The following is a 23994-nucleotide window of genomic DNA, read 5'->3' on the forward strand; positions in this document are numbered from 1 at the left end:
TTCACAAATAGATCTGATACGTTCGTTTTAACAAATCTTTTAATAAACAAGTGATTAATTTTCTTTAGGTCCTGACTGCCAATGAACCAGACAATGATTCAGTGAGTTGCTTATTAGAAAAGATGCCCATTTGTTACTACCTGGTAGACTCAATATTTTATTCATTGTTGTAAAACTAACATACTTTTTGTCAGCAGGTGGAGAGACAGTCTGGGCAGCACCAAGCTGACAACTATTATGATTATGAGTAGGGATGATTATCGAGAACAGGTACTGATTTGACTCCTGACTTGTTCAGTACTGAATAACTGATATAAGCTACAGGACCAGCAATGCTGCTATTGGTGTTTTTGTATTGTTGATTCTTTTCTCTTTAGAAATAACTGCATATCATCCAAACCACCTCCAAATGAATGGCTGCAAGGATCCAGGATCAAGAGATAATCCATCATGAAAACGTTTCATAGGAATCAGCGAATCCCGGGTGAAAAACTAAACCTCATTGTTTTAGTGTCACTCAGGCACAACTATAGATTTAAATTGATTTTAGTGGCTTATATGTTTATATTTCAGGCCTGCCTGACCATTCTGTTGCCCTGGATGTGAAGACACGCTGGAACGCTGGTTGAAAGAGTTGCGCATCGATATCCAGACATACAAGAAGACTTCCTGGACCCACATGACAAAATGCTCAGGAGGAGAGGCAGGTAATCCACAGGGTTGGATTTCACAATTTACTCATAACTAGACAGATATCACTTAAAGGAAAAGTCTACTTCCAGATCAAAAATTAGGGGTGCACCGATACCGGTATGAGGTACTGTACGAGCTTGACGAGTTAATATCGTTTTCTCACAGACATTACTCAGAAGTTTGTAGTTCTGTCAGATATGTCAAAAACAAGTAAGTTGTAACAGAGGGAGCGAGACGAGAGACGAGCGGATCCATATGCAAACTTTTATTGTAGGGACGAGACATAGACATGGTCAGGCAGGCAGGGTCAGACAACGGCAGACAAGAGTATGGACGGCGAGACAAGAGTAATCCGTGACAGGCGAGGGCCAGTCCAGCGGCGAACGATATCCGAATGAGGGCTAGACAAAGAGTAATCCGATAAGACAGGCGAGAGTTCCGAAAGGCAAAAACGAGGAAAACGCTTAGTAAGAATGCAAGGCATTTCAATACTCGGCAATGAGTGACAGGAAGACCGGGGCTTTTATACTGTCTCTGATTGGTGCAGGTGAAAAGAGCAGTGGCCGATGGATAATGTAGTCCGGGGTGTAGTGCAACAGTCCGTGTGCACAAACAGAGTGAGAGCGACATCTGGTGGTGAGCGGTCCGCGGCTCACCAACCAGATCTGTAACATAAGTAAAACAATGCGTAAGTTATCTAAAGATAGGGAAAGAGAGGGGGCGGGAGACGCAATACTGTTGCGTGATCTTTATTGATGTTTGCTTACTTAGCACACACATAATTTGGATTAAAACTAATTCAGAAATATAAAATTTATAGGGGCATTCACTATAAAGCATACACAACTTCATTGGTGGTTTTTTGAGGCCGATCACCGATCGCCGATCACAGGAAGCTGTATCTGCCGATCCGATCACCGATACCGATCTTTTTAAAGCCCTTTATTAATCATGTAGAATTATTTATAGAGATACTCCAATCAGGATTTTTAGACACTTATTCAGGGCCTGATGTTTTTGTTTTGTTGTTTGTTTTTTTGAGAGAGGGGAGTTTTTTTTCATTTTGAGGGGACACTTAATATATATATATATATGTATATATGTATATATGTATGTATATATCTCACATAAATGTTTGATCATGCAGTGCATTTTTGTTTCTAGAATTGTACAGTTATTGCACAATAGCTTACACACAGCACAAATCTGATTTCCACAAACACATTTATCCATTATTTTGATTTAAAATCCAAACATTGTTATTGAAAATACCTTTCAAGCATATTTACCGCAAACAATGCCCTGTCACTTTAATTCTGAGCGTGCAGCACAGACTCCGTGCGGAAACGATCTCTACACTGCTGCAGATGCACCGCTCCTGGAACGCACTACTAGACCGCGACCGTGTGCAGCTTGAGCTTGAACGCTTTAATCCATTAGCATGAGAATGGAACAAATACACACTGCAAACGGCGGCATGTGAACGTGGCATTGTGTGTTTACGCTTCAAGTGTGCATGAGCGCCCAGTCTCCAGGAGAGTGCGTGAGCGCTGAATCGTTAAACACAGGAAAGAATTAAAAAGAAATGCAGTTTACAAACTTTAGCGATGATGCAACACTGATTCTATTGTGCAAGTAACAATTCCTGTGTCAACTGTGCTGCTTGCTTATTGTCAGACGCGATGTTGTGATTGGAAGTCATTTGCGCACTTTCGAGAGAGAAAGAGAGAGAGCGCGCGGCCATTCACTCGCGCTGTTTGTGAAAGTACGGCTCACATAAGGTTTTCAAATTACTTTAGAAGTTATTTCATGAAGAAATATGAATTGTACCTCAGCATTATAATTGTTTTACCCGTGCCGAAAAGCGCCTGAGCATGCCGCTGCATGTCGTACCAAACCTCTCACGGCAGGCGCGTCATCAGCTTAGATCGGTTTATGAGATCGTCCTTTTTAGAGACCGCCGATCAAACATCCCCAAGGGATTATCGGCCGATAATGATCGGTAGCGGATCAATCGGGGCACCCCTATTTTTGAGGATTCAATTCAGCATTTAGTAGACTTCTATGGTGCCCCGAGTTTGTTAACGATCCCAGATATGGTTGTAAACAACCTCGGTCGAGGAAGAAGGGTCCTATCTAGTGAAACGATCAGTTATTTTCATAAAAATAATACAATTTATATACTTCTTAATGTCAAATGCTGGTCTTGTCTTGCTCTGCCTAAACTCTTTTTTCGGTACATGTCAGTTAGTGTGTGTCAAAAAACTCCCATCTCATGTTCTCCCTCAACTTCAAAATCGTCCTATATCGCTGTTTTACCTTTTTTGTTATGGGTATTTGATCTTCTTTGCTTGTTCACTTTGCAAAGACTGGGTCATAATTTCAAAAAACATAATTTCTTATGACACTCCTTACAAATATGTATACAAACACGTATACCTCAGGATGACTATTCTCCTTTAAGTATAGTACATGCACTTAAACTTTATTTATTTATTTATTTTTATTTTTTTGTTTCTTTATATTGCATTTATATTGTATTGCACCTCCCGAGCTCCTGGTCATTTTTAAACATGTTTAAAAAAAAAATGTAGTTGGCCTGAATTTGACCATTGTAAAGGCTCTCCCCTAGGGCTGCACGATACATCGCATGCGATTGTCAGGCGCATTAGTCAATAAAGCTGGTTCTTTGATTAGTAGTAAATCACCATCACGTGCATTCAGCTGGAGCGGCAATTAATACACAGAGTCGTAAATGACTGACAAGCTACGAAGAATCACACTCATAATCAAATGCGATTCATCTGTGATTATGAGCACAATTTTGCGTAGCTTGTGAATGATTTACGACTCCATATATAAATTGCCGTTCCAGCTGAATGCAGGTGATGGAAATTTACTACTAATCAAAGAACTGGCTTTACTGACTATACGCGCATGATAATTACATGCAATTTATCGTGCAGCCCTACTCTAGCCCTATGTCTAAATCATACACAAAATCATTTTGCTGTGTTTCCCACAGGATTTTTTTGAGACTATGGAGGATAGCTGGACCTTGGTCTGCCTGGGGGATCTGGGGCCATGGCCTTGTGTAAGCAATAATGTACTATACAGTTTAAAGTTAAATTTGTCTATCTGGTGCACTTTGAGAGTTCAGTATTAAGAGTGTGGAAATTTAACAAAAAAGAAAGTCTATGCCAGGGTTCCTCAAATCTTACCCAGGATGGACAGTCCACTGCAGAGTTTAGCTCCAACCCTGTTCAAACTCACCTGCTTGTGATTTTCTAATGATCCTGAAGACATTGATTATCATGCTCAGATGTGTTTGATTAGGGTTAGAGCTAAACTCTGCAGGAAAGTGGATCTCATGGGCCAGATTTGAGGATCCCTGGTCTATGCATTGACTGAACCCTCTTTTTAGATATTGTAGACTATTAAGAGTTTTGTAAATAGGTTTTAAACTAAATATCCTAGCTAGGACAAATAGTAGTAAGATAAAATTCTCTGTGAATAAGGCCCCAGATTCTGCCTTTCCTTTAGAAGCTGGAGAACCACTTAAGATTTCAAAAGGAACCTTGACAGTTTGGGGTGACTTATCCAACTTCTCTGTTATTTTTTTTGTGTAGATTCAAAGGAAAGGTGAAAAATGAGGAAGTCTGGGAACCACTGAAGAAGGCAGCCGTGAGGGAAGGCAGTAATCATCAAAACGTAAGTTCTTTGAGAATGTGTGCATTGTTTATTACAAGATGTGTTTTCATTTAAATGTAGTAATGTATACTGTTGGTCAAACTTTGAAATTAATCTTAAAATGTAAATCATTTCTGTGATCAAAGCTGAATTTTCAGCATCATTACTCCAGTTGTAAGTGTTCAAAATCATTGTAATATGCTGATTTGCTGCTTAAGAAACATTTCTGATTATTATCGGTGTTGTTGAAAACAGTTGTGCTGCCTAAATATTTTTTGTGTACACTACAGTTCAAAAGGTTGGAGTCGCTAAGATTTTTTTTTCTTTGGGAAGACATTAATAGCAAGGATGCATTTAATTGATCAAAAGTGATAGTAAACACATTTATAATGTTACAAAAGATTTTTTAAAAAATAAGCTTTTTTGTTTTGTTTTTGTTTTAAAATAATTCTGAAAAACCACAATTTACACAGAAATATTAAGTAGCACAACTGTTTTCAACATTGATAATTAGAAATCTTTCTTGAGCATCAATTCATCATATGAGTGATCATGTGACACTGAAGACTGGAGTTAAGGCTACTGAAAAATTCAGCTTTGCCTCACAAGAATGAAATACATTTTAACGTGTATTTGAAAAACAATAGAAAACATTTTAAGTTAAAAATAATATTTCACAATATTACAGTTTTGTACTGTAAGTTTGATGAAATAGACTTGAATAGACTTCTATCGAAAAACATTGAAACACAAAGACTGCAGTTTTTTGACTGATTGTGTACATACATTAGCAACATTAACAGGGTGATCCTCCCTTTCAGGTGCCAGAGAACGATACTGGCAATACAGGCTCAGGATGGCGAAGAGGAGGAAGAACATGTTTGACATCGGAGTACTCGGGTACTATGGTCCTTTGGTAATGACAATATTGTTTAGGTTTTGCTTTGGATAGTGAAGCAGTATTGAAGCACATCACCATCAGATATTTGTAGCAGGTGTTTCATACACAGGACACTCAGGAAACAAATTAACTTAAAGTAATAAAGAAGTCACTACTGAATTGTTTTCTTTCTTATCAGTGTCTTTTTTGTACCAGATTATAGGGAGTTGTCAATGAGTATTGATTAATTATTGATCATTTTTACAGATAAAATCGTTAACTATACCCATCAGTAATGAGAAACTTTTCAGTAAAATTAAAACAATTCAGTAAAATTTACATGATTTATGTATTGATGTGTTCAATTATCTGTGCTCATGACTTAAAGAATAGGTGTAATGTTCAAAATGTATTGGCTTAGTGTTTGTAGAAATAACACTGAATAAATGCTGACCCAGCTAACATTTGTATGTGGGACCCATGTGGGTTTGAAATGGGCTAAAATATGGGCTTTATATGGTATTGTCCGCGGGTTCCATAATGGCCCCATGTCAATTGCCCACATGGATCTCATATAGGATTGCTCTTGCCATTAGGTGGGACCCAATTGGGCAACACACACAAAACCTATCTCGGTCCCAGCTTTAACCCAGCTGACATTTGTATGTGGGACCCATGTGGATGTGAAATGGGCTGAAATATGGGCTTTATATGGTATTATCCACAGGTTACATAATGGCCCCATGCCAACTGCCCACATGGAATTCATACAGTATTGCACTTGCTACTAGGTGGGCCCCAACTAGGCAACATGTGCAGAACCCATCTCTGACCCAGCTTTAAGTTTTATGTGGGCTACATGGTCTTTAAAAAAGGTTGTAAGTGGGATTGTCCCTGGTCTCCATGTTGGCCCCTTGTAAATTTCCAATGTAGATTAGATGCAGGATTTCACTGGGTGTTAGGTAGGCCCCAACTATATGACATATGCAAACCCATACAAGTCCCACCTTTCAGCTTTATGTGGGTGCTACATGGTGACTACATGGACTGAAATGTGGGTAACAGGTGAGATTGTTCATGTTTTCCATAATGGACCCAAGCCAGTTGCCAACATGGATTTCCAACTGTGCAATATGCATAAGACTCCTCTGGTCCCTGTTTTTACACATTATATTACTTCTACTTCTAAGTTGGTTACATTTGGATTTGTCTATAGCCCCATGAATATTGCACACACATAGATTTCACATTGGACCTAGACACATTTACATTCAAGGTACAATTAAAGCTTCAACATCTGCTACATCAGTAATAAAAATACAAATACAAATTCGCTTACCAATTTTGTTCCCCTGATTTTCTATATTATCCACACAATTTACAAACTTGTTTGCTTGGTTTATAATTCGAGCACACAATTTAGCCTATTTTTTCTTTTTCCTTCTTTTTTTTTTTTTTTTTTTTTTACTGCATGTCATGTGTGCTTCTTTCAAAAGCTTCCATAACAGGTAAAACTGTACAGCAACACCACACAAATAAAATAGCAAAAACAATTACCATGGCAGAAAACAGTAGAGAGCAAAATGAGACTGAAATCCTTTCAAATGTAAATTTTATTTAACTAACCAACATCATATGTAATGTTTATGTCACAATGGCACAAAACTTTTAGAACCAGCCTTGAGTGTTTTGGGAAGCTTTAGCTCACTTTAAAAAGAAATGTAGGAATACAAACAGTCAAAAAAAATAAAGAACTATAACAGTTAGAAGCAGCAACTGATCACCTTATAACCTTGTCAGTAAACCTTAAACTGTAGCCATCTTTTGGTGCATTCTTGAGGCCCTCTGTCCTCCTCTGTCTCTTGCTCCAGTGAACCACTTGGACAGTGCCCTCTCAGCTTCTTGCTGGTTTACCTTTGACGTCAGGGGGTTGTTCTTAAGAGCCTCTGCAAAAACAAATGACTTTTTAAGATAAAAATATACGCGTTAATTAACATTACAGATACGGATAATCTGACCAATTGACTGCAGATCAGTATCTGCATATAATCACATTTTGTATGACTCAGTTGGCAGTAACTAAATTTGGCCAATCTAACAAATTGATGAAAGGTTAATGACACTGAACTTTTGAACTTAAGAAGAGATGATGTCAACCCCTCAGAGGACTTCAGATGATGCCAACCCTGAAACAACATACAGCACTACCGAATTCTGCTACTAATTTATAGTGTTTTTTGTCTGTTCAATTACGTCATTAATTGATCTTTACCACACATCTCTGCCATATGTACATCAAGCTACTACTACATATATTGTAAAAACATTACTTTGGTGTAAAGTTGCTTTGCAACGATATGTATCGTGAAAAGCGCTATACAAATAAATTTGAATTGAATTGAACTGAACTTTTGCACCACGGTCATGTCATCAACAGTATGGAATTGTACCAAGGTCTCAAGAAATAAAAAAAAATATATATATTTGCCATGTATTGTTAAAAGAAATCAAGAATATCATGTGGAGGAACTCTGGCTGATGAATTTTCAACAATCCTCTCTGTCTAAGGTGGGGCTCAGGCAACTCCTCCACATACAAGTTTCCATATGTTAGGCTTTACCAGGGATGTGCATATATATATATATATATATATATATATATATATTTAACCCTCTGGGGTCTGAGGGTATTTTGGGGCCCTGGAGAAGTTTTGACATGCCCTGACATTTGTGCTTTTTTCAGTATTTTAATGATGCTGGAAATTCAGCTTTTGATCAGAAATAAATAACATTTTAAAGTTTAATATTTATTTGTCCATCTCTCAATTATCATATATATATATATATATATATATATATATATATATATATATATACATACACACTGTGTGCATAATTATTAGGCATGTTGATAATCGGGTCAGATTTTTTTCCCCAAGCACATTTTACCAATTCTAAACCACAGCAATCTTAACTACTATTGATTTTGTATTTAATCATTTGTAAGTGATATATAACTGTCCGTGAACGCTGGAAGTGAAAAACTCCTTATATTAAGGTGTGCATAATTATTAGGCATGTTTTCCTTTACAGATAAAATGAGCCAAAAAAGATATTTAATCCAGACTGAAAAAGAAAACATGCCTAATAATTCTGCACACCTGAATATAAGGAGTTTTTCACTTCCAGCCTTCATGGACAATTATATATCACATATAAATGATTAAATACAAAATTAACAGTAGTTATTAAGACTGATGTGGTTTGGAATTGGTAAAATGTGTTTGGAAAAAAAATATGACCAGAATATCAACATGCCTAATTCTGCACACAGTGTATATATATACACACACACACACACACGCATTTGTGTTTTTTGTTGAGTAGCATGTTTTTACATAAGGGTTTTATGGCTCATGTATGCAATTCATTAAATCAGTGATAATTGAGAGATGGACGAACTAATGTTTCCCAAAAGTCTACTGTGTCACATTTGACATTTACATTAACATGAAAAAAAGTTTACATTTCTGCATGAGCAAAAAAGACTTAACTTGATTTAAAAAAAAAAAAAAAAAAAAAAAAAAAAAAAAAAAAATTATAAACATCAGTCAGAGGATAGAAGGCATGAAGCTGATTGTGTACAACAAGCTTTTCAGCAACGTTCTGGTCATGTTGATCATTTATAGGTCATAGAAATTGGCATATTACAGTTTTTCTCAATCAATTTGACACTTTTCTCCAATGCAATGTACTTGTTCTCAAAACAATCAGCACAGCTATCCAAACACAAAATTATCTTAACCTAACAGTTCAGTTTTACTGCAGAATTAAGCACTGTGATTTGTTCTAGTAATGCATTTATTAAAAGTACATTTTAACATCAAATCTATAGCTGTGTTCTCTATTGATTATAAAACACTTTCAGCTGTAGATAAACAAATATGCTAATGAAAATACATGTTTATTGTTTTATATATACTGTGCAAATCTAAATTAAATAAAAATTGTTATCCAACAACTGCTATCACCCATGAGGAAAAACTTATTGCCCCTTTAAACTTAAAATCTGTTTGTGCCATCATTAGCAGCAAGAACTGCAAACTTTTCTGATAACTACAGATCGGTCTTTTACAGCAGTGGTGGATATGTATATATATATACATATATATATATATACATCCTCCTCTCTGCTCATCTCTGTACCTGTTACACTCTTCATCTTCTCTTTCATTACACCTCTTACCCACACCACCACCTTACAGTCATACCCCCCCCATATGTTTTATTTGTATTTATTTTATTTGTATTTATATTGTTATATTATTATTATAATTGTTTTTTTTTTTTTTTTTGCATATTCATTCTTGCTCTTTGTATACTTTTCCTTTTATTATTACTCTAAAGCAATTTGGTAAATGTGTAAACGATTAGGCGTTCATTTGATAGAATGGCAAATGACAGAATTTTGTTTGTTGTGTTTGGACAAATGGTACATTAACATTTGTGATTGGATTTAAACCTTTTTTCATATATTTTAAAGTATTGGTTGGTTGCATTAACTATTGTGAAAACATTTTAGAGTTTTGTGCACATTGTTTTGAGAGAATTATTTGCATGATTTGTAATTTAAATGAAATTAATGAAAACATGCAATCTGCTTAGGACAATTACAAAGTGTCCACTGTGCTCACTGTGTTAACTGTTTTGAGAACAGTGACCTGACTTTAAAGAAATGTCTCAAATCAATTGAGGAAAAACTGTAAACGATATGGCTAATATATTCATACATATTCATAAATTTCTCAACAGAATTTGACAAAGAATGTTTAGTTTAAGTTATGAGAGAATAAATGTTTTAAAGTTTTGGCAAAAATTGTATCATACATACTGCCAAACAAGCATTCTTTTCACAGTGAATTTATACCCCCAAAGTGGCAACATATCCTGGGGGATAAAAAACATTAAATAAGAGTCATGTTTAAAAAAAAAAAATAAATAAATAAATAAATCATGACACTTTATTGTCCTAAGAAGATGGAAAATAGCAATAAACTAAAATTCTGACTTTTTGGTCTTGTCATTTTAAGGGTTAATTTTGAAAGAGGGCAAGGGCTCAAGCCCAGAAAGGTAGAAAAGACATTGTTAAAATAGTCCATGTGACAAAACAACAAAAAAAAAAAAAAATATTGACTTTATTCAACAACGTGCTCTTGGGAAAGCTGTCGGGGCTGAAATGGAAGTTGTTATTTTTGTTCTTTTGTTGCACAAAAGTATTCTATAGTAAAACATTACTGTTTACTTTCAGAAGTTGTTGTAGGGGTGCTTTCTAATAAAAAGTGAAACATATAAGCTAGTTCTCTCAGAATCCGCTATTCGTCAAGTGTGCGCAAACACACAAAGAATTTGTTGTGGTTTTACAGGAGCTCTTGGTACATACATAGAAATAATCATACAAGTCTAGCACAAGTCAGTTACAGAAGTGCACAGAACTTACTCAGTAACAGCTAAGTAAAACTGTGTCATCTGAGCATGTGATACATTATTACACCACATATCGAATATTGCATTATTTAATGAGATATCATTTAATGAGCATTTTTCTTTAATATCGCACAGCCCTAGTCTACAGATGTAAAAATCAAATTGGTAAAAGTTTACGATAAAGTTCTATTTGATTAAACCCTTTACCCTTTATCCTCGGCTGGGATCGTTTAAAGCCTTTTGAAGCCGCATTTAAACTACATTTTGGAAGTTCAAATTCAGGGGCACAATGCAGTCCATTATATGAAGAAAAACCCTGAAATGTTTTATCAAAAACCATAATTTCTTTACGACTGAAGACAGAAAGACATGAACATGAAGGGGGTGAGTAAATTATTTGTAAATTGTTGTTCTGGAAGTGGAGGTCTCCTCTAAGATCATGGTATTAACAACTTAAGTCACACTTACCATACACAACGTTGAAAAGATGCAAATCTTTAAACTTCTTTTTCCCATGACGACCAAACAAATTGTACTCCAATGCAAGCTCATTTGAAAAGATGTATTTCATCATTCTTCTTGTTGCGTCATCTACACTAGTGCCACCTACATCTGCCACCATGGTAACCTAAAGATGAGAGCCAAAAGGAGAAACCAAAGCTTTACATAACTTACAAAAACAATAAGCTAATAAGACTAAACAAATCAGTTTTTTTTTACCTTAAATAAGTTCCAGGAGGAGAAATAAATAATTAAAATATAACAGTAATAATAAAATAAAGTAAACTTACAACAGCAGACATGACACTACGATCCCCCAACTTCTGATCAAGAGCCTCAAGGTCAGATTGGGTTTTCAGAGGTAAGACCACTCCTTCAGGAACCTCTACCACTGATCCATCTTGCTTTTTCAGCAGGGCATTCAACATCTTACTATGAACTTGTTGTGTCTCCTTCACTTCTTCTAAAATTGTCAGAAGCTTAGTGAACATGGCTTCACAAGTAGGGCTGGTAATTGTGGCTGTGGGGCTGGTAGCTCTACGGGCTATAGGGCTGGTAACTCCTCGGGGTGTTGCGCTGGTAACTGTGGCTGTGGAGCTGGTAATTCCTTGGGCTCTGGGGCTGGTAACTCCTGGGTTTGTGGTGCTAGCACCTTGTTGGGCTGTGGGGCTGGCACCTTGTTGGGCAGCATGACTGGTAGTCCATAGGGGAGTATAGCTGGCAACATATTGGTCAGTGGGGTTCTGAAAGTGGTCGCTCACTTTCTTTGCTGGCCAAAGGAGTTGGTTCGGTGGAGTGGGTGGAAGCTCGTCTGAAGAATCTGAATGCCCACTTGATTCCACCTGGGTGCTCAGTTGACTCTGGAGAAGTTCTGCACTTGGCCTACAGAAGTTAACACAAACATATAAAGCACACCTTGCCTACTGTTTTTATATTAGGCCTGGGTGATAAAACGGTATTGATATTTATTGACGATCCACCTTTATCAATAATAATAGAAAAAATGTTCAATTTAATACAGTTTCACTTATATGCACTAAAATGTAAACAAACAAGAAGTTTGGTTGTATATACAACCCTCAATCGTACGCCGTCCCTCGATCACAAACAGTCTATCAAATGCCTTGAAAAAAGCGAGTATTACAAGTGAAAAGCAAAAAAGTTGTGTTGCTGTGTAGCTGGGTCACACAATCGTAATGTGAAATCACACAAACACATGAAACTAAGTACAGTACCTGCCGGCAACAAGGAGACTGTGAATAAATAGGACATGTCAGCTTGTCAGTGTGGCAGTTTCTTGGTTTAAAATCAACAAACTAAAAGCAAATCAGATTTTGAAAGAAATTTGGTGCTTAAAATAACACATTTATTGATTACATTGTTTCACCACCACGTGGTGACAAGTGACTGTTTAAAAAAATGTATTTGACAATGAATCTTCATTTAACAGATTCTTTCAAATACACTGATTCATCCAGTAATGAAACATAGGTATTTATGAGCAAATCATAAATTGTTTAGCTCTATCACCCAGCCCTATTTCTTATTATTTCTAGTAGGCATGGAATTTGACCTGCATTGCTTTACAAACACCTACCTTCTTTTTCTTGAGATATTTTCTGTATCTGTCAAGTCTGATGAATATTCAGCTTGGTGGAGTTTAGCCCTGGCTTCAGAATAAGTGGCTATAAAACACAATGATACACAGAAAGGCTAATTTTGAAATGTGAAAAATAATTTTTACAACAAAATATACATTGGTTGCAGAATATATGCATGTGCCAATAAATCAGATGTCATATCTTATCTGTAAAGTACTATTGTGATTGCAGGTTTTCTTTCCTACGTTGCAAGAGCACATCTGATTTGATTCAACTGTGTCATGTCTGGTGTGATCCTGCTTGGTAAGACTGAAAACCTATAGTGTTACCAGCCCTTTATGTAGTTTCTTATAAAGATGTAAGGAAATGAAGACAAAAATAAAGAGTTCAAGTACTAATTTAAGTGAGTAAAGTATAGCAGTATTTATTCTATTTATTAAAGGAGGAAAATCAGTTACCTGCATTTCCCATTACACGCACATTGCATACCATCCAGTTGCTTGCTGGTGATGTGTGCCCTTTCACTGCCTTGGTAACGTTAGCCAGTGAGACTGGTGGCCACCAGCATAACTTTCTGTCCGTGCCCTTAAACCATTCTATTGGAATTATATCCATCTTCTTACAGCCATCTGTATCGACTTCGTCCACAAATTCCACAACACTAAACGAAGAGACCCTGCAAAGTTCAATAAGTTATGTGGTGTGTAGCTGAGGCAAAGCCACAAACATTCTCTCAAGAGGCAATAAAACCATTGGTTTAGTGAAGTCTTGTACTGGAGCACTGCAAAGCTGACCAGACAATTTGGAAAGCAAAAGGACTCCCAGAGATGTGGAATCAATAGGGTAGCTGAAAAAAAGATGTCCCTGTCTCAAAACGTTCATACACCACATGTGTTCCTCCAGTTGAATGCACAATGTTCCGTACAATCCCAACTCTTCCCTCAAGTTCAAAACAGTTGGTACCAGCTGAGTTTGAGATTATCGTATCTTTGTCTTTGTACATCTTGTATTGATTGCACATGGAAAATTCTGCCAGCACTGGTCCAGATTCATGACGTTGTGTGAGTTTAGCATCTTCTGGCATTTCTTCGGGCATCTGAGCAAATAGCTGTCTTTCATAAATACGCCTGACAATTTGTTGCACAGGATTCTGTGGCCTTCTCACCATTTTTTTCATCTGTCCCAAAAAATTCTCGAATGGAAAACATGAAACTGAGTCCAGAGGGCCGTACTTTTTAGTATCATCCGCTAAATGTACAAGACTGTGTGTATTGTTTGTCAGAAATTTTGTCCCATATATCTTTGCAAAGTTGGTAACAAAACATCTTAATAATTTTTGGGCATACCCATAATATTGTCTACACATAGGAGACAAAAGTATTCTCATAGCAGATGACAAAACAAGAAAGTTTTTGTACTGTTGACGGGGTAGTCTTTGAAAAAGCACAACAGGCCCTGTATATAATAAAAACTGCCTGAATTCTGTAGCCTTCCATTGGCTGAACTCAGTCAGTGAACGTGGCTTTCTGGAGAAGTTCCGAGGTAAGCATTGCCTACACACTTTCAAGTGATCAGAGATAGCGGATAGAGCAGAAGATGAAACCCGACAACGCAATGGTCCCTTAAACCACAGACCAATTAATTTACGGACAATGCCCAAGCAAACTAAATGCATATAGTCCAAAGGAAAACTGGAAACCATGCCAATGCCTAGGCCCTGGAGAGGTGACTTAGAGTGATGGTGGTCTTCATCAGACATTTGGTCAAACTGAATATCTGTCCTTGGGCTGGAATCCAAGTCAGGAAACACAACTTTGCCATCAAGATAAATGCCATGCTGTGTGCAACGCTCACAAGAACTGTAGCCGCCATGACCTTTGATACATTTTAAAAACGCCCTTGCAGGAGTGTCGCAGATAAAAGCATCTGGCAGTGGTACATTGTAGTGTTTACCATTAAAAGTTACACCAACTGCTGTGACAACTTTTAAGTCTTCTGTAAAATCATGCATGTACTCATTTACTGATTCAGGTTTACAGGGACCTGCATAGACACCTATTACAAACACATTTGATTTAGGTAATTCAACTATTTGACCTAATATAGGCCACAACTGCATATTAGAGCTCCTAGAAAGAGGTAATCCATCAACATTCACACGAACAGTCAGCGTATCTGTTGTCAGTTCACTCTCGCTTCTAATTTTCAATTCTGAAATGATTGCACTTGTAAGGCCAAAATGGTAGTAGCTACCCTGACCCATCTCTTTCACATCACATTCTTTGAGCATTTTCATGAGAGTTCTGGGATCCTTTGGTAAATCCAGTCCTAGCTCCAGAAGTATACCTAATAGTTCTGAAAGTGCAGAATGAGACACATTTCGGTTAGCTGCCCATTCAGCCAGTTTCCTTTTAGCATCATTATGGGGTTCCTCTTCAGGATTATCAGAGCAAAAATCTTCATCAGGATCACTATTCATATACAAGTCATCATCTTCAGTATCAACATCAAAATCCTGATTTACAGCTTCCTCAGCATTGTCCTTCACATCTTCCTTGATATTTTGCACTTCCTGGTCCACAGCCTGATCTGCCTGCTCTAAAGCCTCCATTGTGAGACTCAATAAATGCTGCTGCACTCTGACTTTGATTCTCCTCCTCCTCGTCCGTGAACTGCCATCCATTTCACTACAATACACAGAGGAGACCAGGGGCAGATACAGATTGTTCAAAACTATTGGAACACTGAAGTCGAGTCATCTTATGCCAATTATATTTTGTTTTGAGATCAAAATATGCATAATGCAAGAAAGTTTAATTCCTCATATTTATATGCATAGAAATTAAACTACATAAAAACACAACACTTGTATTGTACAAGTGAATTTATATAGCAAAACTACTGGAACATCTAACTACAATGTTTTTTATACCTAGGTCAGTGCTCTGAGATTTATCGCTTAATAAACTGTTTCAGTTGTGAAGACAACATTTCCTGTTAAAAAGTTTAAGCCAACATAAAGACCAAATAGCTGTATATGGGGCAAAATTAAGCAATTCCAAAGATGAGAGAAGGTGAATCTTCAGTGAGGCATTGTACAAACATGGGCCATAACCAAAGTAACCATTTAAATTATTGTAATGATCATTTTCTAGAGATGCACCGATAGTAAATTTCCATTACTATATAACTATTCAGAGTGATATCTGCTGATACCGCTAATGATACTGGTAGTTTGGTGGTTCTGCTTTTTATACTTTTCGTGTCAGATTTTGTTGCTGATTTGAAATATGTAATTTAATTGTGACCTCAGCAAGCAGCTTTTGAGATTTCAGAATTACCCCATTCAAAAAGATAGGACAGGACTTGAGCAAGTTATTCTGAAAATGTAATTAATACCAGAATTACTGGAATTCTATAACTACTAGAATAGCCATAGCAGTCATTCTGACCGTTGATACTATCCTGAACTGAATGCCATGTAATATTTGCATTTGAAGCTTTTAGTGACATAAATAAAATGGCATATAAATGCCATTTATAAATAAAGCTCTGAATATATGCCAACAAATATGAACTAAAGCCGAATATTTCGGTAGATAAAACTTGTTGTGAATTTTAGAAATTATTACTTGTATGTATTTTTTTGTATATTTTGACATTTGTACTTAACCACGCTCTGGAGTTATTGAAAATGGTTGGATCACACAAATCTGAAACAATTCTATTTTGTCAGAACACTGAAATAGGCTATTATTGATAACAGCCACTGTGGCCCCACTTTCCATCCTCTCCCCTCCTTGCTTTAATGTGCTCGAAAGTGAAAGTAAAAACATAGCGCGCAAACGAAAGCCACTGCACGCTTTCGTCACGAGCGTCAGCAACTGTACACAATCACAGATTCCATAACCCCCACCCCCCAAACGGTTTTTGTGCTCCCCACTAGCAATTTAAATGCCCCCCGACTGAGGTGCCCTGGCGCTGGCCCTGGTTATATGATGTCTGTAATGCGAACGGTCAGTTTGACCGCTTTGGCCATTCAAGTTAGGAATACTAAGAACTCTTTTACATTGCATAATTTGTCAAAATGGCCACTTGGTAGTTTTAGTGTTAAATTACTGATTACTCATTACTCCTTTTAAAAGTAATCACCGTTCTGATTACTTATTTTTAACTAAAGCAAGCAGCTGCTGCGTGCATGGTTTAGCATCACAGAATGCCAGCAAGGAGCGCTACATTTATTTTTATCTCTAAAAGACATGTCAGTTCTATGCAATCTCACAAATATCTTTTATAAAAATAAATATATGCAAAATCAATCCTTCATAATGTCTACAATTCGTGTTATAATATATAAATAAAATATAAATTTCAGCACTGCACTCATTCAGCTGGCTATTACGTTTCAGAAATCAACATTGCTCAATGCTGCAAACACAAGTTATTGCCTAAATAGAAACTCTGCCTACGCTTGTACCTGTTAATTGTTTATATTTTATTAGTTCTTGTTGCTTTTGGGCAATAAAAGTTCTGTAACTTTGCTGTTCCATAAGCGCCGCCTAGTGTCAGAGAGTGGATTTACAGAGACTTGCATTTACATTCAGCCTGTGTGCAGTTTTTGTCTGGATAAATGATCCAAATTTGCGTGTCCTGCTGTAAATTTTTACCGGTTGATGAAAAACAAGCTTATGTGGATTCTAAACAATTTGGATAAGGTAAGGAAATTTCACATCCCTAGTTTATAAACTATCGGCCAATAAATATCGGTGCATCTCTAATATTTTCCTTTTTTATCGAACAGTCAACCAATAAAGTGCTGCTTGGCCCACTTGACAACTCAGAGAGTTGCAACTACATTTCTAATGATATGATGCATCATGATTCACGTCATCTGATTTTAATATTCTAAGCAAAACTATGTTTGGAAATAGCAAAACAATTAATTTAAATTACTTACATGGTATATAGAAGAACACCTGCCAGCTATTCAGGATCTGGAAAAAAAAAAAAAACAGAAATGTATGTACATGTATTAATGCCCATAGTAGAAAAGGCTGTTTAGGTAAATCTAATCAACGTTTGGTTAGAGGTTAGGGTTGCCACCTGGAGTGTAGTAAAACCATAGAGGTAAAACCCATTTAACATCCCTCAAAAATACATAAACAAATAAATGCCATGACAGGCTTGAAGGACAATTAGTGATATGTCTAATAATGTCTAAAAATATAATAGGTTATCTGTCTAAGCTCTGATGGTGTATGCAATATTATATTAGTATAGATTAACATGTTCACCGTGAGCAGCAGCTTTCGGTAAACCATGCAATTTGCCTTAACGGACAGACGCAATGACTATTTTTTCCCATATAAGGCCTTAACGGGCGAACACGAGTTTGTGTTTAAAAAATGCGCGGGATTACAGCGCGTGATATCCACACATCCGTCGCTTTGGAAACAAAGTTTTTAAAATGCAATCCCATGCAAACGGGCTTCTCTACTACTAATTCTGAAATAGATTTTTTTTTCCTGTTAGTCCACGCTGCACATGTGTTATTCGGCTATGTGTAGACCCTTGTAGGGACAAAATTGATATGAATTTTCCTGTATTTTACAAGTTGCTTATTAGAAGTGGGTCTCTTTAATTAAACAGCTTGCATAATATACAAAATAGCGGTCTAAATAATGCATATTAAAAGAAAAAAGCATGGGAAAATGGGCATCAACTCGAGCAGCTGTTGAATTTCACGATAAAAAAAAATCATCGTTAAGACAATAATAAAAATAAATAAATAAAGGCATATTCTACTCATAAACAAACGTTTTGTGTTTAAACTACCTGACCTGACTGTTTCTCCGCGCCATATAACGATTATACGATGTTAATTTTGTTTCACATTTCGCGAATATTCCAATGTCGAATCGAAACGTTTAGTTAATTAGCAAACTTCCCCACTGTCTTACAGCTAAAGAAACTTCTTAATGGAATACTTGTATTCTGTTATGTTAAGGAATATTCAGTTTATTAAAGCACTCTGACATCATTTAACCTAAGTCATCATCAAACATACTTACTGCAGTTGTAGCTCGGTGAAGCACGCACACACTCAAGGCCTTCCAACGTCAAAGTGACAGAAAAAGTGAGCCAAGCGGTTGCAAAATGGCGCAACTGGCAATCGCGCATGTCCGTCTGCAATACGTTTTTTTTTTTTTTTTTTTTTTTTTTTTTTTTTTTTGCTTTTAAAGTGGTATAGGACCTTAATACTGTTATAAATTACATTTTCTTTAATGGTTTATTTTGATTTATTTTACTTTATAGTATTCGTGTTGTTTTTATGTTATATTATTAATACGTTTCTCATGTCATGTCAGTTAAGTACTTTTATTTATTTATTTATTTATTGTGAAAAAATAAATAAATAAATAAATAAATAAATGTGATAGGTGAATACATAAATAAATGGCCATTGGCGCAGAAGATGATATAGACAATGAAGGTCAAGTTCCAACGAAATATCTTCACAGTCCTCTGTGATGTCTTTATATCCGTCATGTGTGTATTTTGAGTGTACGTTTCTCTCTGCAGATGATGAGGTTGTGACAGCATCTGAAATAAGGTTTAGAGTTACAGTGTGTAGCTCAGTATATGAGCATTTTACAATGTTAAAAAGAAAAAAAAAGTCTTGTCATTGTTTAGCTTTGATGTTTTTTTTTTTTTTTCAAATGGGTAAGTTTTGCATAAAGTAATAATCTAACAATATGGATTTTAATGTCAAACACTTACAGTGGAGAAGAAAAGTTTATCCCCCAGGGGTCCAAGGTTTTTTGAGGACATTTGTGCTTATTTCAGTTGCTATAATATATATATATATATATATATATATATATATATATATATATATATATATATAATATTTTCATAGCTTTATGTCTGACTGCATTATGTACAGCATAGACTCTACTACAATAATATGCGAGTATCATGTATGCAGAAGTTTGTATTTTTGAAAAAATTATGTTTATGCGTGGTTAGTAAAAAATAGTATTTTCATTCACTGAAATAACTCCATAAAATTCATACTGAATCTATTTCCAAAACACATTTGAAAGCTGCCTTTTGTAGCCTAGAATTTTTGCTCCAAAATTATGTGAAAATCCATCCATCCATCCATCCATCCATCCATCATAAAACTGCTCCACACAGCTCCAGGGGTTAAAGGCTCCTAAAGGCCTTATGACACGAATCGATGCATTTGTGTAAGAAAAATATCCATATTTAAAAATTAATAAAGCAAAACATCCAGCTTCCAGAGGACTTTGACTTACAAAGAATGCATAACGCATCTTGCAGTTCAAAACAATCAAGCATAGCGTCAGTTCTGGCAGGTCACTTTAGTCAAGCTTGCATCAGCTGACTCTCATCTGATCCACATCTACCTATAGGGATGCAACACTTATCACAGCTTTTGTGTTGCTCAATAACAAATTACTCTCCTCCATCCCCAATTCTTCCCTATGTTCATTCAGGATTCTGCCTTCTGATTCTCTTTTGAATCTGACTATTTAAAAAAAATGTTTACATTAACTTGAACATTGATGATATCTGCAATACATTTATGTTGGTTCTGTTCTGTTCACCCTAGGGGGGGTTTTGCTGCTCTCCCTACTCTTCTCCATGCTAGGCTGCATGGATGTGCATGGAAAACAGAACAATACCACCAATGCAAACTGTATGCTAATTGTCAATCATCTTTGATGATAGTGGTCCTGACATAATTGTCTTTACACTCTTCAGTCTTCACACGAGGAGGACTTAAAAGAACTTAGATTGTGTTCGCCTGAAAGAAGAAAGTCATATAAAGATCTCTAAACTCTAACACAAAGAACCATTTCTGTGTATAAAGGGTTCTTCAAGATAATGGGGTTCTAAACAGGGCTGTTACATATAAGTCCATATGGAGCCCATTTGTGTTTTCCCATTCAAAACCCACACTGACTCTACCCATGTGGGTTCTACCTTGGGCCCATGCAGGCAGCATATATGGGACTGGTTGTGTTTGCCCATGTCTGACCCATATGGGTTCACCATGCAGACCCCATATGTGTTTCCCCATTCAGAACCCACATAGATGGTACCCATGTGGGTTCTACCTTGGGCCCGTGCAGGCAGCCTATATGGGACTGATTGTGTTTGCCCATGTCTGACCCATATGTGAAACCCATATGTGAAACCCATATGGGGTCCATATGTGTTGCCCATTTTGAGCCCACGCCCTCATTTCCCATTAGTGACCCAACTAGGCCCCACATGGGAAGCCCACTTGGTTTTACCCATGTGAGACCTACTTAGCTGACCTAAGTGGGCCCCAGATAAGATGCCCATTTTGGGACCATGCCCACTTGGTACCCATGTAGCCCAAGCATATACCATGTGGGGCCCACATATACATGTTGGCAGGGTGTCTGTCTACTGACATTTGTTAAGACATTTGCTTTAAACATTACAGTGTTTACAATAACTTTTGTTAACTCTACAATACATAAATCCACTTTACCAACTAAATTACTTAGACAGAAGTGCCACTGAAATATACAGAGCTACCGCACAAATGGAAGTTCAAAGACAATATTTTAAAGATGGTGAATAAGGTCAATACTGTACCCACATAGATCCCAAACCCACTGCCCACTCTGCACCTAGTACCTATATGTGTACTGTATGTTACCCTACCACATATTAGTGATGGGAAGTTTGGGTCATTTTACTGACTCTCTCGTTTGATGTCATTCATCAAAATGAATAGATCTTCACTGAAGTCATTTCAATCATTTAAGTGGTGTTAAAAATTATACTTTTACCAACCAAATTCACCGAAAACACCTACCTATGCAATCTTGATCATATTCTAAATTAGGAAATCATTATAATGCACCCAGACATAATTTGTAGGGAACATAAATAATTGCTTTACCTTCAGAGTCTTTCATTCATTTGTCACATAACAGACGCAATAAACAGATCATTCACAAATTACCCATCACTACCCCATAAGTATTTCCCCATTCACAACCCACACAGTGATTACCCATGTGGGTACTACCTTGAGCCCATGTAGCCAACCTATAAAGGACTGATTGTGTATGCCCATGTCTGACCCATATAGTTTGGCAAGAGGGCCCTACACGTCTTTCCCTGTTCAGAACCCATACAAAGATTACTTATGTGGGTACTACCTTGGGCCCATGTAGGCAGCCCATATGGGATTGATTGTGTTTACCCATGTTCTACCCATATGGTTTGACCAAGAGGGCCCCATATGTGTTTCCCCATTCTGAACCCATATAGAGGTAGCTTATGTGGGTACTACCTTGGGCCCATGTAGGCAGCCTATATGAGACTGATTGTGTTTGCCCATGTTTTACCCATATGGTTTGACCAAGAGGGCCCCATATGTGTTTCCCCATTCTGAACCCATATAGAGGTAGCCTTTGTGGGTACCGCCTGGAGCCAGTGTAGGCAGCCTATATGAGATCGATTGTGTTTGCCCATTTTTTACCCATATGGTTTGACCAAGAGGGCCCCATACGTGTTTCCCCATTCAGAACCCATATAGAGGTAGCTTATGTGGGTACTACCTTGGGCCCATGTAGGCAGCCTATATGAGACTGATTGTGTTTGCCCATGTTTTACCCATATGGTTTGACCAAGAGGGCCCCATATGTGTTTCCCCATTCTGAACCCATAAAGAGGTAGCCTTTGTGGGTACTACCTTGGGCCCATGTAGGCAGCCTATATGAGACTGATTGTGTTTGCCCATGTTTTACCCATATGGTTTGACCAAGAGGGCCCCATATGTGTTTCCCCATTCTGAACCCATATAGAGGTAGCCTTTGTGGGTACCGCGTGGAGCCAGTGTAGGCAGCCTATATGAGATTGATTGTGTTTGCCCATTTTTTACCCATATGGTTTGACCAAGAGGGCCCCATATGTGTTTCCCCATTCTGAACCCATATAGAGGTAGCCTTTGTGGGTACCGCGTGGAGCCAGTGTAGGCAGCCTATATGAGATTGATTGTGTTTGCCCATGTTTTACCCATATGGTTTGACCAAGAGGGCCCCATATGTGTTTCCCCATTCAAAACCCATATAGAGGTAGCTTATGTGGGTACTACCTTGGGCCCATGCAGGCAGCCTATATGGGACTGATTGTGTTTGCCCATTTTTACCCATATGGTTTGACCAAGAGGGCCCCATATGTGTTTCCCCACTCTGAACCCATATAGAGGTAGCTTATGTGGGTACTACCTTGGGCCCATGTAGGCAGCCTATATGAGACTGATTGTGTTTGCCCATGTTTTACCCATATGGTTTGACCAAGAGGGCCCCATATGTGTTTCCCCATTCAAAACCCATATAGAGGTAGCTTATGTGGGTACTACCTTGGGCCCATGCAGGCAGCCTATATGGGACTGATTGTGTTTGCCCATTTTTTACCCATATGGTTTGACCAAGAGGGCCCCATATGTGTTTCCCCACTCTGAACCCATATAGAGGTAGCTTATGTGGGTACTACCTTGGGCCCATGTAGGCAGCCTATATGAGACTGATTGTGTTTGCCCATGTTTTACCCATATGGTTTGACCAAGAGGGCCCCATATGTGTTTCCCCATTCTGAACCCATATAGAGGTAGTCTTTGTGGGTACCGCCTGGAGCCAGTGTAGGCAGCCTATATGAGATCGATTGTGTTTGCCCATTTTTTACCCATATGGTTTGACCAAGAGGGCCCCATATGTGTTTCCCCATTCTGAACCCATATAGAGGTAGCCTTTGTGGGTACTACCTTGGGCCCATGTAGGCAGCCTATATGAGACTGATTGTGTTTGCCCATGTTTTACCCATATGGTTTGACCAAGAGGGCCCCATATGTGTTTCCCCATTCAAAACCCATATAGAGGTATCTTATGTGGGTACTACCTTGGGCCAGTGTAGGTAGCCTATATGGGATTAATTGTGTTTGCCCATGTCTAACCCATTTGTTAAACCCCCATTTGTGATGCCCATTTCGAGCCCAAGCACTCATTTCCCATTTGTGACCCAACTAGGTCCCACATAGGGAGCCCATCTGTTTTTGCCCATGTGGGACCTACTT

The 23994-nt window shown here is 37.5% G+C and overlaps 1 long non-coding RNA gene across 1 annotated transcript; it reads left to right on the top strand.

The window, feature by feature from the left end:
- The first annotated feature begins 630 nt into the window (after positions 1 to 630).
- On the top strand, positions 631 to 4654 carry LOC127180238 (uncharacterized). Its single transcript, XR_007829604.1, has 3 exons — positions 631 to 707; positions 3719 to 3787; positions 4323 to 4654. It is a non-coding gene; the product is annotated as an uncharacterized LOC127180238 (long non-coding RNA).
- Positions 4655 to 23994: the final 19340 nt, after the last annotated feature.

This window comes from Labeo rohita, chromosome 17, assembly GCF_022985175.1.
Source record: "Labeo rohita strain BAU-BD-2019 chromosome 17, IGBB_LRoh.1.0, whole genome shotgun sequence".
NCBI classification, from domain to species: Eukaryota; Metazoa; Chordata; class Actinopteri; order Cypriniformes; family Cyprinidae; genus Labeo; species Labeo rohita.